The sequence below is a fragment of the Prionailurus viverrinus genome, chromosome B4 (assembly GCF_022837055.1).
Source record: "Prionailurus viverrinus isolate Anna chromosome B4, UM_Priviv_1.0, whole genome shotgun sequence".
Classification (NCBI taxonomy): domain Eukaryota; kingdom Metazoa; phylum Chordata; class Mammalia; order Carnivora; family Felidae; genus Prionailurus; species Prionailurus viverrinus.
This window is the reverse complement of record NC_062567.1, coordinates 127,539,481-127,553,281: the sequence shown is the minus strand read 5'-3', so window position 1 is coordinate 127,553,281 and position 13,801 is coordinate 127,539,481. Positions and strand designations below refer to the sequence as shown.

General features: G+C 43.3%; 1 protein-coding gene across 9 annotated transcripts in view; it reads left to right on the top strand.

Moving 5' to 3' along the window:
- Positions 1-13,801, top strand: part of RBFOX2 (RNA binding fox-1 homolog 2) — a 287,489-nt gene that overhangs the window by 115,268 nt on the left and 158,420 nt on the right. Inside the window, exons 1-2 of one of the 9 annotated variants that reach the window (XM_047865305.1) lie at positions 12,235-12,382; positions 12,555-12,683. The exons of 6 other annotated variants lie outside the window; for them this stretch is intronic. The gene's annotated coding sequence lies outside the window, so the exon portion shown is untranslated. Of the gene's footprint in view, positions 1-12,234; positions 12,479-12,554; positions 12,684-13,801 lie in introns of those variants that run through there. 2 more of the 9 variants (XM_047865308.1, XM_047865307.1) reach the window with 2 other exon arrangements.

Here is a 13,801-nt window from a genome sequence, read left to right as displayed (position 1 = left end):
AAAGGGAAGTACCATTTTACGTGATAAAGGGCAGAGTGGAAAACGGCTTTTTAAGAGGAGCATTTCTTGGTCTTTGCCAACTTTTACAATCAGGGAATTTTTAACTGATGTTTATTTTGAGTTATTTTTACTGAAATTTAAATCCATCCGTTCTTGTTATAAGTGAAAATGCTAAATCACGAGCTTTTTCCTGGAGATCCTGGAGAGTTGGGGATTTCACTGTGAATTGGTGGGGGGGCAGGAAGAGGTGGGCATGAGAAGATGAGTGATAAACAGGTAGATGGAAAAAGCAGGTTGAATTTCCTTGGAGTGAGGAAATACTGTCATTTGCCCTGTCATTCGGCGTATCCTGTGTTCACCATGTCTTTGAACGCGTGCGAATGGGGATGAGATCCCCCAGTGGGAGGTGCCTGGGTGTCACCTTCATGGCCGTGTTCTTCTCCCTCCTTTCAGGAATTGCTTGCGATCCAGTGCCACTGCAGTCAGGTTGGCCCTTCCTAAGTTGTGTGCAGTGAGATTCACATAAGAGAAGTATACTTTACTCTGTGGCCCCTGCCATCCGGATCAGCCTAACAAATATTTCAGCAATGAGTACCGTGTGCCTGTTCCGTGCCAGCCGCCTGGCATGACGCGGATGATCCTGAGATGAATAAGACACGGCTTTTGCCCTTGAGGAGCTCATAATCGAACTTGCAGTCTCGTTCAGGATATAAGACCCATAGACATAAAATTAACAAAAGGCAGTTATATACTTAAGGTTGTAAAAAAAAAAAAAAAAAAGTGAACCAGGGACAACAGATTTTACTGGGGTTCAGAGATCAAAGGGGTGAGGGTTTGCCAGAGCAGTAAAGACAGGGTTTATTTATAGTCTCGTCCAGGGTGTGGGGTGGGGCAGGGGCAGGGGCAGGGTGAGAGGGGGTATGGCTCCTGCCACTGCTAGGGAAAGGAGACCATGAACATGGCTCACTGGATGAGGGTAAGGCGCTTACCCTTCTGAAATCGTTGATGGAGGTCCGGCAGTTAGCATTTTAAGTGGGGATGTGTAGATGCAGGCAGCTGATGTGAAGCAACATCAACAGCAGCTTGGGCCCTGAAGGAGACAGTCTTTAGGAGAAAGTTAATAAATCTCTTGCATTTATCGTTTGGTTCCCTGGTTAGCTGTGGTACAACATCCTCCATATTGGAAACCTTGACATTTATTCTTGCTGGCTTTGTAAAAGATGGAAAACTTGAAGCCAAGTCATACACAGATGAAGACCTCTGTGGGCCCACTTGTCAGGAGCGTGGCTCGCTTGTGTGGCAGTGTTCTTGTGGACTAAGTATTTATTAGGTTCTCTCGCAAACAGCTCACCGGATGAAGAACTCCTTTCTTCCTCGTTTTAGGTTCCTGAAACCCACCTAAACCCCTCCACTGGGAGAAGGCTTAGGGAGAGGAGATTCTTTCCTTCTCCCTTCCCCCTCCCCCCAACCCCATGGTAGCTTAACTTAAGTGCCCTGTGGAGGTGAAGATAAATGTGAGAAACTTCAGGATGAAAAGAACATTAGAGAGGAGAGAAGTCAGGGGAGGTCATATCAGGCTTAAAGTGGAAACTATGTTACAGCCTAAGCAAGGAGCAACTGATAGGTCTATAAATAGGACTTTATCTCCTCATAGAAAATTTTTGGCATGGTTGTAGCTTCCCATGTGGGGGACTTTTATATTTACTAAAAATAAACTGTGTTTCAGAAATGATTAAAGTAAGTCCCACTGAACTCATGTATGTTATTAACAGCGTAGTCATGGCCTGAAAATAAGTTTATAGGGTTTGGGATGTACTATCTTTTGGGAGAACTTTGATATGGAAGACATCGCTTAGATCTGGGATGGAATGGTCTGGTTCACTCTAGCATTAGACAGATTACCTTCTCAGGAGATCATGTTGTTTCGGTGTTTTTATTCTTCCTGCTGGCTCAGAAGACCGGCAAGCCCTCAGTCATACATCAGACTCACAAACAGCCATTAAAATGAAGTGTCTCCAACAGGAAAGGTAGACTAGTTCCAATTCCCCAGAGACCATGCTGCTTAATTAAAGCTGCTTGGATATGGCCATTCACGGAGAAGGGTACATAAAAGGGCAGTGCCTCTGGTAGCCCTTCTGGGAACAAAAACCTTCAAGATGTCTGACTTTGTCTCTCACACTCCTGTTATCCTGACTGTAGCCCTTTAAAACGTGCCGCAGATTCTTGGCATCTGTCTGCCTGTCGCCTCATCTCTGACACCCCTGGATGGCTCGTTTGCTGCCCGTGGGTATCTTTGAAACTTAGTAAAAAGCATCTCTTAATTTCGGTCTCCTCTTAGAAGATTCTGAAAAGCGGAAGTCTGGCAAAGAGTAAAATCGCTTCAAGCACGTGTCTCGGAGTTACATGACCATGGAATACATTTCAAAACAGAATGAGTTGAACAACGCAGTGCGACATGACTCCTGTACAGTGTCTCCGTGGATTAAAGTAGCCCCCAGAAGCGGTTTCACGGGCGCGTTGATGGCTTCAACAAGTGAATTCATTTGCTTTTTTCAGACTTCAAGACACATTTTGGAGAAGTTAAATCATTCTTAAGTGTAAAACGGAAGAGATGAAGCCATTTTTGTTTTAAATATACTGCCTGTGCCTGAGTGCACAGGTTTAAAAAAAAAAAAAAATCCTTTTTTGTATCAGGGCACCTCCCCTTACTTCTCTCATACTGCATCCCACCTTTAATGATAAGTTGCTACATACTCTGTGGAAGCTGTATGCATGTATTTAGTCTTTTCTTTTGAGTGAGTAAATTGTAGAAGTAAACCATTGCTAGCATCATTTTAAAAATGGCTGGACTACCTCCGGACAGTTTGTGAAACGCTAAAACAGGGTTATATATTTCAAATGTGTCATATTCCCTAACTGCTTTCAACCTTTTACCACCGTTACTCTTTTTTCCCCTTATAACCACTCAACTCCTGCCACACCCCACCCCCCCCCCCACTTTAGAAAAGGAAACTGAGGTTGCTGATCTAGTATTTTCTGCAAAGTAAAAGAGATAAGAAAGTTAGTGAAGGAGGTTTGACAGGGTCACAGTTCCTTGGGCTTGAAACCCAGGTTTCTGTTTTAATTGCTTTCATATACTTCTTGTTTTGTGACTGACACTTAACCAGTCAGCTAGTGTAGTGGTAATTGCAATAGTAATGATGAATATAACGCTCTGTTTACAGACTAGTTAGCACAGTCTATTTTATTTGAGTCTGACAGCATCCCTGTGATGTAGGCATTATTACCCGCTTTTTTCACGTGGTGAAAATGAAGGTGTATATATATATGTATGTAGTATATATGTGTGTGTATATATATATATATATATATATATAGTATAGTATATATATGTATATATATACATATATAGTATGTATATATACACATATATATGTGTATATACACACACACACACACACACACACACACACTTGACTTTCTTCATATTGGAATTCAGGAGCTGCTATGCTCATACTGTATTTCTATCATTTTGGTTTCTGTCGTATCAAATTTCTGTCATTTTGGTTTGTAAATTACAGTAAAATAATTTACTATGGAAAGGCTCACTTAGGATTAAATTCAGCTGCATACAATAGAACCTCCCTCTTCCCCCACCAAGCGGCTAAAACGAGAGTGAGTTTTTATTGTGTTTCAGGAAAAAGAAATCTGAAAGTAGGTAGTCCAGAGCTGATGTGGTTCTCCGTGGTTATCACAGACCCAGGATCCTTACTGTTCTTTGCTTTTCTGTCTGTAGGATGTGGCCCAGATGGTTGCTACAGCTCCACCCATGATTCCTCCCCTGCTTAAGAAGACTTTGAGGAAGTCTCCTATAACATTTCTACTAATATTTCACTGGCTAGAACTTAAGTCTTATGGCTGCACCTTACTGCAAGGGAGGTTGGGAGATATAGTTTTTTTGTTTTGTTTTGTAAGGTATGGTAATGTCCTAGAATGAAAACCAAGTTTTGTTACTAAGGTAGAATGAAAGAAAAAATATTGGGAAGTCACCAGCATTCTCCTCTCAGGGACTATCAAAGCGACCTGACCTTGCCTCCCATATGGTACAGAAGACCATTCTGTAGCTTTCCTGGGAGGTTTTCAACCAATCTTTTCTGGGTTATCCAGTAAGATGTTTTTATTCTTGAAAAGTGTACATCTTTATGCAAGCATTTTTTTTTTTCAAAAGTTAATATGAGGTCATGGTAAGGATCATTGCACTTTCTGTAACAGTTCAACTTTGAGTTTTTTTGAAATCAATTCATTAATTGAGATTTCAAATAGTAGAGAGTGAGGTTTTTAGTAAGAATAAAATATGTTAAAGAGCCCTAGTTAACTAGTTAAATATAAGTTAACTAGTTAAATATAAGTTGTCTAGCCCTTCAGTTTAAAAAAATTTTTTTTTAATGCTTATGTATTTTTGAGAGACAGAGCGTGAGCAGGGGAGGGGCAGAGACAGAGAGAGGGAGACACAGAATCCAAAGCAGGCTCCAGGCTCTGAGCCTGACATGTGGCTCGAACCCACCAACCGTGAGATCATGACCTGAGCTGAAGTCGGATACTTAACCGACTGAGCCACTCAGGTGCCCTTTTTAAAAAAAAATTTTTTTTTTTTTTTTAGTGTTTTAGCCCTTCAGTTTTTTGAAGCCTGGGTAAGCTACTAGATTATAGGTTTCTTGGGGATAGAGAACTTGCTTTAAAAAAAAACAACAAACTTAGGTGACAGTACATGTATATGGCTCAATATTCATAAGGTACAAAACAGTCGTATAGTGAAAAGTTGCTTCCTGATTCTGGTTTTGAGCCCTCCCAGTGCCTTTTGCCTTGAGACAATAGGCATTTTACCATTTTGTGTATATTTCCTCATTGCACCCTCCCCCTCATGATAATGTGCTATACATTATTCTGAACGTTTCTTTTATCACTTAAAAATATATAGTAGAGTATTCCAAGAACTTTCTCTACCCCCTGCCAAAGCTATATAGTGTTCTTTTGTATGGAGGAACCATAATTCCTTGAACAGAAGGATCTTGTCTTATTCTCGTATCTGTCCCTGCTCTGTAAACAACATTTGTTCATATTGGTTTAACTGAACATTCGTTCATGTTGGTTGAACTGAATTGAAAATTTGACCATGCAGAATATTTTAGGAATGAGTTATTTTTGGTGGTGGTGTATTCCAGCTCGCTCAGAGGATTTTCCCTTCTCTAAAAACCAAGATGTTTAAGATTTCGTTATTTTGGAAATAAATCCTTGCAAAGTGTATTATATAACTATATAATTTATTTCTTTTTCATAGTATAATAGTAGACACTTTGTTAATGGTTTTAACACAGTTGTCAACATCAATTATAGTTTATGACTGAAAGGATGGTATTTCAGGAACATTTACTGGTTTGGCCTTACTATATGGCCCCATTTTGACATCTGTATGCATTTTAATACCTTACCTGCTTTTTAGATTTTTTTTCTCTTGGTCTCTCTGGTTCCTGATGTGGCTGCCTCTAACATAATGTTCCCCTTTCCCCTGGTACTCAGTCCTTACTGCTTCCTAGTTCCTTTTTCCTAATTTGCCTTTTAAATGTTCAGTGGGCAAGTAGCCAGGTAACCAGGACAGAAATGTATTTCTAAAATAAAAATAAATAGATTCTGAGAGAAGGCCTGGTGGAGTTTCCCTGCCTGCTGATGAAAGTACATGAACATCTTGGTATTTTGGGTACTTGGAAGACCTTTTGCTTCCTAGTTACCATGTTCTAGAACAGCTCTGTCCAATAGAACTTTCTGTGACAATGGAAATGTTTTTTTATCTGTTCTGTCCACTAGCCTCATGTGGTTCTTGAGCCCTTGAAATGTGGCTAGTGTGACTGAGGAATTAAAAATTCAATGTTAACTAGTTGAATTAAATTCAAATAGTGACTAGAGCTTACTGTGTTGGATGCATGTTTTTATTTATTTATTTATTTATTAAAATATTTTTTAAGGTTTATTTATTTCTGAGACAGAGATGGAGCACGAGTGGGGGAGGGGCAGAGAGAGAGGGAGACACAGAATCCAAAGCAGGCTCCAGGCTCCGAGCTGTCCGCACAGAGCCTGACGCTGGGCTCGAACTCACGGACCGTGAGATCATGACCTGAGCTGAGGTCAGTCGCTCAACCGACTGAGCCACCCAGGTGCCCCTGGTTGCATGATTTTAGACTCTGGATAATTCTATACAGCAAGCTTGATTGTAGTGGAGCTTGGATTGGGATGCTATTTTACTGTGCTTAGCAGAACACATTTATAGTATTGGGAAGGAGGCAGTTTGGAAAGTTGGTGTTCAGTTTAGCTTAAAGTAAATGGATTAAACTGCTTTTTCATACCAGTATTATGTTTATTGCAAACTACTGTTCTAAAGCCATTGGTGCAGGCATGTATTTATGGTTTGTAGCTATCACAAAACTTTGAGCCCTTTTGGTTACTAGGGCAAAATGAGTAGCGCTCTAACTTTATTTATAGGACTTAGTTAGTTGCCTGAGTGCCAGAAACTCCTACAAATAACTTTGACCTTCCTTAATAAAAAGTCAAGGGATAAAATGTTCCATAGTAGAAGATCTCAGTTGTATGTGGTATATATAAAATACTGCTTTTTAATAGAGAAGTTGAAAGCCAATAAGAAACCAAAGGAATAAATAAATGATAGATTTTGATATCTGCTAGGAGGAAAATAAAACGAGCACAGTAGTAGAGAGCAGGGGCTTGGGCGAAGGATCTCCAACTGGAGAGAGTGGTCTGGAGAGTTTTTTTATTTGAGGAGGTGTTTTTAAGTTGAGGTCTGAAAGATAAGAAGGAGCCAGCCTTGCAGAGGATAAAGCAGGATGAGGAGAGGTTTCAAGAAGAAAATCTTCTTGGTGGGGGGGGGGGAGCTGAGGAGAGGGGTGGACTAGATCAGGAATTGGCGTGAGGCCAGTGCATTTAGAGCCTAGTGATTGAAGGCCAGGTAATGATGTGCACTGAGGTTGGAGAGGCAGGCACTTAGCAGGTCATCTAGGACCTTAAAGGCCAGTCTAAGGACTTCAGATAGAGGACATTGTCAAGTGTAAGGCGAAGCTATAGAATCATGGGAGTGATAGGATCTGATTTGTGTTTCAAAAACTCCCTCAGGCTGCTCTGTGATGAATGTTTTGAAGGGGAGCCACAGCGGAAGTGGAGGAACGGTGGAGATGTCCAGGAAGGAACCGACAGTGGCTTGGCTTAAGGTGGTGGCAGAGGAGACGGGGAAGTCAGACACACAGAACTTGCTGATGGGTTTGATGTGAGCGGCGAGGGATAAGGGAAGGGACGCTGCCTTTCCTAATTGCCAGGTGGTCCCACGTATCGAGGTAGGGGAACACCAAGTGTATACTGGGTTTCCAGGAGGTGGTGGTGGCGGAGAATTAAGAGCCCGTAATGTGGGACTCGTCTGTGAGATGGCTGAAAGTCCCACTGGAGCGTGAGAAGAGGTCTAGGCTGGGTTATAACTTGGTAGTTATTAGCATGTTGATGGTATTTGAAGCAATGGGAATGGATGAGACAATTCCAATAAAAGAGCGTGACCCAGGATTGAGCTGCAAGGAACACTTTCTTTCTAGAGATCTGTTGAGGGAGAAGCCAGAAAAAGGCACTGAGAAGAAGTAATCAGTGATGTAGGGGGGTGACGGTGGGGGAACAGTGCCTGGACTATAGTATCTCAGAAGCTTAGAAAAAGAGAAGGTCTGAGAAAGTTGGCAACTGGGTTGAATCCTGCGAAGAGATCAGATAAGTCGAGGACCACAAAATGCCCTTTGAATTAAGTAATATGGAAGTGGTCGACATTGACCATTTCAATGGAGTTCAATGGAGTGAAGGGCTTGGAAACCTTATTTTGAGTAGATTGAAGAAGAAATGAAGGGTGAAGTGGAGACAGGTGTTGTCAGCTTTTTGGGGAAACATTACTGTGAAGTGGTGAGCAGGGTGGTAGGGAGGTAAGGGGTCAAAGGAGAATTTTTTAAAAACCATGGTTCATTTTGTCATTTGCCTACTATAGGCCCTTGGCGTTTTTTAAAGTTCTTTTGCTCTTACAGATTGCTGTAATGAACTTCCTTCTACAGTTGTGCGGCTTTTCTAAGCTAGGCTCCTTGGAGGTTGGAACTGCTGAGCCCTAGGCCACGTGTGTTTCAGATTTTAATAGATACTGCCAAACTGCCCCCCAGAGCGATGGCAGCAGTATGTGCTTTCCCCATCAGTGCGTGAAAGCGGAGGGAGGTTTTTCTGAGGGTGGGCGTCTGTTTATTTGCTGGCACGATAGTGATGAGTAAAGAGGTGATGATGATGATGCAAGAGGCAGGGTGATCAGCAGAGCAGCACAGTCCTCACAGGGGTGCCCGGGGAGGGGCGTGAGCACAAGCGGTGAAATGGGCCGTGACGCCAGGAATGCTTCCTTCGTTGTAGCAGAGCCTAAGGAAGAGGAGATTCCTGCATTTCTAGGTAGGATTGTAGATTTGGACAGAAGACGCTGTCTGAACGCTTCTCTTATTTGTTTGTTTGTTTGTTGGCTTGTTTATTCCTTCATTCATTCCTTCCAAAGATTTTATTTTTATTTATTTTTTTTCCATTCTTTTTTTTCAATTTTATTTTTTAGTTTTTAAAATTTACATCCAAATTAGTTAGCACATAGTGCAACAACGATTTCAGGAGTAGATTCCTTCGTGCCCCTTACCCATTTAGCCCATCCCCCCTCCCACAGCCCCTAAGATTTTATTTTTAAATAGTCTCTGCACCCAACGTGGGGCTCAGACTCACCACCCGGAGGTCAAGAGTCACCGACTGGGCCAGCCAACTGAGCCAGCCAGGCGTCCCTGAATGCTCCTCTTTTAAAATGAAATATTTGGGTAGAGCAACAGCTGAAAGTCAGATGGTGGGGAGAGAATTGAAGGAGGTTTGAGGAGAAGGCAAGAGTCATTTTGGAGAGTAGGAAGCTTACAGGGGCAGCTTTGGTGGGATTGCTTGGCATGGATGAGTGCCCCGTTGAGCTTTGTGATCATGAACTTCTAGTGAAGTCGGCCAGCTTGGTTATGTGATCTTTTTCCAGCAGCATTCAGTTGTGTGGGCACAAGCGCAGAGAACGCAGATAACTGTTTCACCAGGATTGGAGATTGGAGTTTTGCCACGTGGCAGGGGTGGAGAGGACACGGGATTGAGGGTGTTTGCAAGGGTGCGATGCTAATTACGAACTATGGAATCACAGTTGGACAGAGGACGGAGTGGAAGACGTGGCTGGAGTAGGTAGATAATGAAAAAGTGTTTGGGACACGGGCTTCCCAAGAGGGCAGGAATTGTACTGGAGGGGTAACAGAGCGAGTTACGTGGAAGTACGGGAGCTTATTTAAGAGCACGATTGAAACATAGTAAAGGAAGAACAGAGCTCTTCAGATAACGTAAAGATAACGCATCTTCCTCTTTTAGGGCCGGTTGCTCTGGGTTCCCTAAACACTGCAGGGGTAAGAGCGCTCATACATCACCAATTTGCCTGTAGCTTTACTGAGAGGGGAGCTTTGAGATGCACCCTTTTTCCCCCTCCACCCGTGCGTCTAGAGCTCACTTTAGACTTCATAGAAGGTAACCGCAGTTCAGAAGAGGTTTCTGAAACCATGCTCTTGACGACATTGGTCGTGGGAATAGGAGTGGTACTTGACCGGCCCGAGCCGCAGTCTCTGGGAACTCACAGTGTGTGTCCCCTGAATTCCAAACCTCACCTGTATCATTGATTGCTGGCAGTCTTGGGAATGGGCAGAGGTGGCCTGCAGGGTTATATCCAGGGTAAAATTTCGGTTGATTTTGGCAGTCTTGATTGATTTTATCATTGAGTGAGTATAGCGCAGTGGAAACTGTCTTGGAGCCCGACAAACTTGTGTTCAGCTTTTGGCTCCTTTGAGTCCCAAGTTCCTTTTATATGTGAAAAAAAAAAAAAATAAAGCAGGGCCTCCTTTCCAGAGACACTGTGAAGATGCATTGAGAAAACGCACGCATGGTTCAGGCACGTGGAATGTTCTTTGTACATAACAGCTGCCGGTGGTGTCCTGTCGAAGCCATCAAGCAGGGGTGTGATACTCACTCCCGGGTTTGTCTTGCAGGGGGTTGAGTCCCCTGACCAGAATGCAGCCACGTCTCTGCCTTTCTTCCTTGAGTCTCCGGCGCTTTGTGAGGACAGTGCTTTATCTGGACCAGCTTTTCAGACTTGAATGTGCCTGCAAACCACCTGGGGCATTTGTTGTGATGCTGATTTTGATTCTGTAGGTCTAGGGCGGGGCCTGAGAGTTTTCCTACTTAAGTAGCTCCCCGCTGATGCTCGGGCTGCTGATACTAGTCTATGGGTCATATTTTGAGTAGCAAAATTCTGTTAGAGAACTGCCCTGTGGGAATCCTTGCTATTTTAAGCTGAGAGGAAGCAAGGTTAAAAGAGCCCTATTCTTTGAACTTTTTTTTTTTTTTAACTCAAATTCAGTTGGCCCTCATACGGCCCATGTCTGTAGCTCAGTGTTGTGGTGAGTGTGTGTTGTCTCTACCCGTCCCGAAGGCGAAAGGAATATAAATTATGTACAGAGGGTTGTCTTGGATTTCTTCTGGAAAAATCTGCAGTGCCTGATTTCCCAGGTATATTTTTACGAAATTTTGTTGGCTCCTCAGATGGACACGCTTCCCCCAGCAGCCTTTTATACCCACAGAGAAACCTGCATAAAACATGCAGTCTCTTGAATTGTTAGACTTTGTGGCAGAGAATACGGAATGGGGCTCCAAACCCTTCTGAGCGTCTGGTCCACCAGACTCTTCACATTACAAAATCCAGCACTTTCAGAAGCAGGAATTCGAGATGCATTATAGGGCTAGAATTACTGGCAGCACCCATATTGCTGTCCCCGATAATCTGATTTTTTCTTTCTCAGAAGCAGGCATGCCAGACTTCCTCTGTGGGCCCTCCCTCGGACATTTCCTTCTCTGATGCTCCGATTCACATGTTCTCTCCTCGGAGCTAATACTCAGCCGCTGAGTTTCAGAGTACAGTCACATAGCCTGATGAAATGTTCTAACAGAATGAAGTATGTGTGCATCCTGATCGTATGTACGAGAGAAGACCGTGATCCTTTTCAGAGCGTCTTCATGGTGTGGAATTGTTAACACCTTTGTGTCTCTTCACCGGCTATAAATCATAGGTTTCCTTAATTTGGCTTTGACGATTGGGGAGATTTTTTTCCCCCTCTAATGTCTTTGTTTTCTTTCCTTCCCCACCCTCCCTTTTTTTTTTAAGGTAGGAAAATGTGGACATGCAGGAGCATGAATAAAGAAGGTTCGCTTAGCTTGCCTGTGAATTTTTGGAGTTTTTTTGGTGTCTGTGACGAAAACAGAAGAGTTTGATTTCCGACCAGACTGTTTACCCAGTTTTAAAAATCATGATCAGAAAAGGAGAAAAGGGAGAGAATCGTTTAGAGTAGGAATTTACAAACTCTCCCTGTGGTTCCAAAGTTTATAATGGATCCACTTACGAGTGTTTTGGAGGTCGTTTTCGGGTTTTTGTGACATATCTGAACTTTTCTTATTTTGTGTCAGAGCTCTTTTCTCTACGCATTTTTCTTCTACTTGGCTCCAGGAGAGTCGGAATATCTTTATCCCATCCCAAACTTGACCAAAAGATAACACCATAAAGGGACAATACGCGAAATTCTATCGTATTTGTTTTTTTGACACTTGGTTAAGAATGAACGCGTCCATTTTGTGTGTTCAAAGAGTTTGAAAAGACTGCAGTCGCTTAACAGTGTGATTTTAATGCAGATATTAAGAATGGAGTATAGAGAGGTCTGGTAACTTAAGATTTCCGGCATAGACTATGAAACTAGAGAGGAGAGTTGCATTTAAAAATTGATTATAGATGAAACAGTTTATAGAAAGTCAAGATTTATTTTCCCACTGGAAAAAAAAGGCTGTCTCAGGTTTAGATTTGGAAGTTCTTAGTCCTCTTTTGTACTGGAAATGAGGTAATCCTGCCTTCAGAGGAAGCCGAGAGGTTCTGCAGAAAGCAAAAGAAAAGGTGTGGGTGAGGCTGAGAATACTGGCCCCACCTCCAAGTTTAAATGAGCTGGGAGTTGAAGGTGGGAGGAGAGAAAAGGTATTTCTTATAAGCTCTCTGGCAGAAGGCAGGTAGTTGGTGGTGGAAGAAAAGGAAAAGTGACTTGTCTCCTACCCTAAGAGAACAAAGAATTCCACTGGAGCGGGCCCTAATACGGAAGCACCACAGCAGGAAAGATTAGGCGGGGAGAGCCAGCGGACCTGTACCTGCGCAGGGCCTGCCTTGAGGGTGAGGCTTGCAGACCTTACTTGGAGATTTTACAAGCAGGCGAGAGCCGTTTCAACATGTCTGAGGGGAACAGAACCCTGAGGCAGCTGCAAGGGGGTAGGCCTCTTGTTTTGGGTTTTTTTGTTTGTTTGTTTGCTTGGTTTGTTTGTCTCATTTTGTTTTTCCTTTAAAGGAGTGAAATAGTCCTCAAAACACAGAATGTATAGTGGACCTACTGTGTGCTAGGTACTGTGCAAAAGATTCCATGGCCCGAAATAGATGGACTCTACCCTGAGAGGTGTGGCTACAGGAGTCAAGATTGGTAGGTACGGGAATGCAGTGGTAACTTAATGCAGAAATGGCGAGAGCCACGTTACAAAGGCCAGGCTTGCAGCGGAGGGAGGGATCATGCGTAGCCAGGGTGGGCTTTTGGATTTGAACCTGCAGAAATGGGTAGGAAGTAAGGAAAGAGAGTGGGCATTGATGGATGAAGGAGTCGGCTATTTTCTGAGTAAGAACCAGCAGGACAGATGATTTGGCGATACCTGTTGTTCACTGTGGAACCTAATTGATCAAACTATGTCTGGCAAATTGGAGGAAATTTCTAAACGTTTGCGCTGCACTAAATTAGGAAACGTGTCCCCAGGAACTTGACAGCTTACACATTTCTGTCACTGGGGCTAATGACAATGACTCCACAAGGAATACTCCTACACACCGCTTTGGGTTGAGGAAACAAGGGCCTCATCGGGTTGAGTGATTTTCCCCAGGCCACGATGGTAATCTTTGCAGACCCAGCTTCCAAACCCGTGCTCTGTCCCCTGCTCTGTCCCCATGTCTAGTAAAGAATCTGCAACATGGTAGGCACTTAGAATCCATGTGACCCTTGTCCTTTCTCCCTTCAGAAGGGAGGCTGTGTTGATCTGAACTAGGGCAAGTGGTAAAAAAGATAAAAGCCCACTTGAGTTTTATATGGAAGTTTTCTTCTGTTTTAAATTCGGAATTATCCAGGAGAGTGGTGCAAGGCCAGCCTTTCGGGGGAATATAGGCTCGGAGCCGGTTCTGTGTTTATGCTTGACTTCTGAGGGGGCTCCGGAAGAAATGGACAGGGGAGAAACTTGACTCAATTCCCCTTGATCTTCTTGGAGGGCAGAGTTTTTTGGTTGCTTCATTCATGTTTAAAGAACCCATCTTAAACTAGTTTACGTCCAGCATTAGAAACTGGTGCTGGTGGTTTATTGCTAGCCCCGCCCATCCCTGCCTTTTGCAATAATCCCTGCGAGTGATGATTGTGTTTCTAGAAGTAGAATGGCAGAGAGAGATTCCCTGAAGGCAAATAGAGAGAGAGAGCTGTACTCTCCAGTTCAGACACACGGGGCTGGGAACTCCCAGAGAGAGAGGGGGAGAGGGAGGGAGAGAGGGAGGAGAGAGCACAACAGA